Source organism: Hemicordylus capensis, chromosome 9, assembly GCF_027244095.1.
Source record: "Hemicordylus capensis ecotype Gifberg chromosome 9, rHemCap1.1.pri, whole genome shotgun sequence".
Lineage (NCBI taxonomy): Eukaryota > Metazoa > Chordata > Lepidosauria > Squamata > Cordylidae > Hemicordylus > Hemicordylus capensis.
In genome coordinates this window covers 12,793,221-12,798,585 of record NC_069665.1, presented here as the reverse complement: position 1 = coordinate 12,798,585, position 5,365 = coordinate 12,793,221, and the positions used below count along the sequence as shown (strand labels likewise).

General features: G+C 42.4%; 1 long non-coding RNA gene across 1 annotated transcript; it reads left to right on the top strand.

Annotated features, from left to right (window-relative positions):
• Window positions 1–1,306: 1,306 nt before the first annotated feature.
• Window positions 1,307–1,997, top strand: LOC128334244 (uncharacterized). The gene is made up of 2 exons (XR_008311232.1): window positions 1,307–1,432; window positions 1,653–1,997. It is a non-coding gene; the product is annotated as an uncharacterized LOC128334244 (long non-coding RNA).
• Window positions 1,998–5,365: the final 3,368 nt, after the last annotated feature.

Below are 5,365 nucleotides of genomic sequence, written 5' to 3'. Positions count from 1 at the left end.
GCATTGTGCCCCCATTTTTTATGCATGTGTGCTCTTTCTGGGTTGATTTTCCTCCTGCTTTGCTTCCACACGATCACTTCTACCCAGGTTTTCTCTTACCTTGCTTCCCCACAACCAAAAATGGGAGCACACACAGCTCCCAAACCCAGGTAGAACACAGTTTTTGATTGTGTGAATGACCACTGTGTATTTTATCAATCTTAAGTGGTTTTAACAAAAAAAAAATTAAAACAACAACAACAACTAATTTTTAAGCAACTGGAAAACTCATTTCAAACTGGAGAATGGGCTTTCTAAATAAATGGATATAAAAATGTGACTCTAAAATATGTTGAGGTGCTTCACATGATATGTGTGAAGCGCCTGAGGGGGTTCTACAGGGAGAGTGGGCTTAGAAGTTCTAGGATGCCCCGCTCAAGCGTGCAGTGCATCCAGGAGATACCCCAGATTCCTGGAGGCTGCTTGCGGCCTCCCAGTGTTGTAAATATGTTGGCATGGCTGACCCGACAGGATTGATGGTCCCTCCAGATCCACTTCAGTGAGTCAAGATAGAAATTCTGTAGATAAGGAAGTAGCAGCTTAGCTGCACAGATAAAAGTGAAGGCTGACTCTCAAAGATAAAGTAGTAGGGACAAAATTAAGTCCCCTTGAAACTAAACTAGGTACCCCTCTTTGTGATATCTGTGCAATAACTGAAATAAAGGAGCAAGGAAGGAACAGAATAAGGACAGGCTGAAACAAGAAAGGTTGCACAATTATAAGCACGAGGAACACTGTCTGCGGTAGGCAACATTGCTGACAGTACCGTCTCAGGAACAGCGTTTGCTTGATATAGGGCTCAAGATAACCAGCAGCCAACCAGGCTGTCCTGACTCAGCATTTCTATTCCCTTTCCCGTGAGATCTTGCGCCTGCATGTCTCCCACTGAGCCTTTCTCTTGAGTTATCTTCTTAACACAGGTGAAATTCCAGCTTCCTCCTGATCAGTCTCCTCAGCCCTCATTTCTGCCAGCTGTTCAGATTCCCCTGTCTGCTGCCGTTCCATCTCAGCTTCAGAATCTGTTCTCACAGCTAAGTCCTCCTGCTGTGCCTATGAGCCTGTTCTCCCAACCAAGACCTCCCGCTCCTCCTCTGATTCTTCTGACTCAGAGGTCTGGGCCATGACACCCAGCTGGGGGCTCCACTCATGTGTTGTCACACGCCGCAGTGACACATGAGCAATGAAATGAGCACAATGAAATGAGCACTCGCTCTGTTAACCTCATTTAAGGGGAGGGTGGTTTAGGTGGTCTAGCTGCCTTGGGAGCACGGGACTTGCCTGCAAACCCAGTGTTTCCCACAATCACTGGAAAGCAGGCTAAGCTCCACTTTCCAGTGAGCGTGTGAATAGCTTCATCGTGTTCTTTCTCTCGGGGAACTGAAGATGCTGATGTGTAAGTCACAGGTCCATTTTACTTGATTTGGGGCTCTGAAGTTACCAGATTGCAAAGGAAATGTGTTACATTACCTGTACCAGGAAGATAAGGTCAGAAAGGGTCCAAAGTTCCAAAAATGAGGGGTAAGAATTTTAAGTACTTTTCACATCAAAAGTGCTAAGGGAATTATAGGTTGAAGTAACAAGACTATTTCTATATCCAACCATTTTTTACTCAGAGGTTGCCTTGCTGAAATGAAAAGATGAGAGAACAGATAGACATTCAGTGAGAGAAGAGATAAACTTCTTGAAATTAAGATCAATCAATCAAGAGACTCCCAGGCAAGCTTCTTGGTGCAAAGGATTCCTTAAGATCTATTAACATAGCATGACTGAGGGGGAAAGATGATTGTAAGTCTTATGACACAGCTTCAGTTGGAACAACTTTTAATTCAGTTTTGCTTGTTTTAACTCTGAGTTTTGACAGGTGCATTGCATTAAGGAGGAAAAGGATGCCATGTGTGTATGTGAAGGGAATGCAAAATTAGAGTAATTTCTTATAAATCTTACCTGAGACTTTTCAAGACTTGCCTGTTTTATTGTGGAACTGTTGCATTGTTGGGAGATGATGATGGATTAATATGCAGCAGCTGCTACAACTTCATTATAGTTTCCTAAGTACATAGGTATTATTGGATTATTTATTTTTAATTGTGCCATTTACACAGTAACTGCTGGTACCTCCTCTCCTCCATTCAATATCAGTTAGATATTGAATTGCCTTTCCTAATAGGTTTGCTGTGCATTATGACAATTTTGATACACCTGCTACCTAAAAATAGACAAGTTTCAAATGAGTGTTCAGTACTAGAATCCTCATTACAGATGTGGAAACTTTAGTTCAGAGTTCATGTAATATAAAGTACTGCATACTATGAATCAAAATAAGAACATCGGAAGCTGCCATATACTGAGTCAAACCATAGGTCCATCTTGCTCAGTATTGTCTGCACATACTGACAGTGGCTTCTCCAAAGTTGCAGGCAGGAATCATGTTTCACAGAGAGGTCCACCAGATGCCACTGGAAGCTTACAGGCAGTTGTTGAGGGCATGCCTTCTCTCCTGCTGTTACTCCCCGGCAACTGGTATTCAGAGGCATCCTTCCTCTGAGGCTGGAGGTGTCCTATAGCCTTCTGACTAGTAGCCATTGATAGACCTGTTCTCCATGAAGTTATCCAAACCTCTCTTAAAACCATCCAAACTAGTAGCCAACACCACATCTTTGGGCAGAGAATTCCACAAGGCGATTATGTGTTGTGTGAAAAAGTACTTCCGTTTGTTAGACCTAATTTTCTTGGCAACCAATTTCATGGGATGACCCCTGGTTCTAGTGTTATGTGTGTGTGAGAGAAATTTCTCTCTCTCCACTTTCTCCACACCATGCATGATTTTATAGACCTCTATCATGTGTCCCCGCAGTCGTCTTTTTTCTAAACTAAATAGCCCCAGGTTTTGTTGCCTTGCCTCATAAGGAAGGTGCTCTAGGCCCCTGATCATCTTGGTTGCCCTCTTCTGCACCTTTCCCAGTTCTACAATGTCTTTTTTTTTAGAATTGGTGACCAGAATTATATGCAGTACTCCAGGTGTGGCCATAACATAGTTTTGTATAAGGGCATTATAATATTAGCAGTTTTATTTTCAATCCCCTTCCTAATGATCCCTAGCATGGAATGGAATTGGCCTTTTTTTTAGCATAAAGTCCTCAGCTGAACCAACAAGGCAGCCTCAGTATGGGTGTTAAGTCTCTGAAGACAAACAGCCTTGGGGTCCTCAACACCACATCTGAGACCAACTCAAACAGCTCAGACACAGAGACTGTTAGGCAGCAGGATGGACACAGTACACAAACAGAATCCCAACTTTGTCTCATGATCCCAATGCCACATGCAGGCACTTGGAATGATCAGAATGGTGGACAGTGCATCTGGTGATGGGAATGGTCTAACGGATCAGAGCAACCCTACCCACCCTGCCTTGGCTTATGCAGCACCTGGAAACGTGATGGAACATAGGAGCATAGGAGCATAGTCAGACCATAGGTCCAGCTCGCTCAATATTGTCTACACAGACTGGCAGTGAGTCTCTCTCAGCCCTATCTTGGAGATGCCAGGGAGGGAACTTGAAACCTTCTGCTCTTCCCAGGGTGGCTCTACCCCCTGAGGGGAATATCTTGCAGTACTCACACATCAAGTCTCCCATTCATATGCAACCAGGGTGGACCCTGCTTAGCTAAGGGGACAAGTCATGCTTGCTACCACAAGACCAGCTCTCCTCTCCAACTATTGGGAACTTAAAAAACAACAAACTATCCAACCAGTTTTCTGTAATGCATGACAGGTCTGCATGCTCATCCAAGATAACTTCCCAGCCAAAATTTTAGTGTTTATAGACCTGACATTCAATAGCACAAATTTCAGTCAAGATGAGCTACTGACATTGCTCTTGGTGTCTCCTTAGATAAGACGAGGACTGGAAGGTGTGATGGCTTTGACATAGCCCTCCTGCCTTTGCCTCACCTGGCATGGCAGCCCCACTGCCATTTTGCCTTCTGCCAAGGACAACCTTGCTTGAAAGGGCCTCTTCCACACCAAGGTGCCATCCTGGGCACACCCTCTGATATTTGATCTGCCTCCTAACTGAGTTTTCATTCAGTTTTGCAGAAGCCCTCTTGCGCAAGATGCAAGAATGCACAACTGCAGTTGCACAATGGACACTTCCTAGATCACAGTCTGTCAGCCAGTAAAAAGAAGCAGGACAAGAAGGTATTAAAGTATTGTTTCTTTTTCCTTCTTCTTCACTCATCTTCTTCCTCCAGAGCTAGTGAATGTATTCTGTTCACTTTAATAGCCACTTTACATTATCATTACATTGTATGCTAACCACATTTTGTGAAAGTGCACTGATTGCTTTGGTTCACGTCTAATAACAAACACACCTAATTGTGCGTGTGTGTCCCAGCTTGCTTACTATATAGGAATATGCTGTGATCTAATTTGATTTTGCACTTAATAAATAAAGCTTCTATTGAACCTCGAGGTAGCACTGCCATTTGAGACTCTTTTTCAATTATAATGGCAACCTCCATTCATCACTATCGAAAGTACAACAAAACAATTTGTCCTGCGGTCATATTATAAACATTTGTTTTACTCTTTTAGCCTCTTCTAATTAATATGAACACATAAAAGAGCTATTACTGCAATCTCAAGAACATAACCCATAGTTGACTTTGTCCTTTCCCCTGTATAAATCTCTAAATTTCTAATGAAAATGTTCTGTATTAAACTTTATGAGTTTATTTTCCCCAACTAATTATATTATAGAATTACAAAATAAAACGTGCACCTTCCTATATATCTCAGTTCTCCTCACTTTCTCTTCTACATAATATAGTTTTTTGAAGACTTTCCCCCCAAATATGAAATCATATAGCATAATCCTAAGGGATCGTCCTATCTGTTGGACAATAGGATAATGTATTATAACTTTCATAATCAGGTAATGTTTAATAAAGAATGATTGTATTAATAAAACACAGATAATCTGGGCATTGCATTTAGTAGACTGGGAAGTTAACAACAATGCACTACAAGAGTGTCCCAATATAATTCCACAAATGGCATTCTGTGAATGAGTTAAATGGTCAGAAAAATATATGTTGCACACTCCAGCATAAGGCTGTCCCACTTGAAACTCTCTCCTGCATGTCAGGGAGAGGTTTCTAGGCTTCTAAACCAGCCTTTTTGCGGTATTAGGTCTGCATGAACAGAGATGCCTTTGGGACAGCCTTTAGATACATGATCCCATATGAGCCTGCTGGAAGAGGAGCTTTGGATGCCAGCATGGTGTAGTGGTTAGAGTGGTGGATTAGGACAGGGGAGACCTGATTTC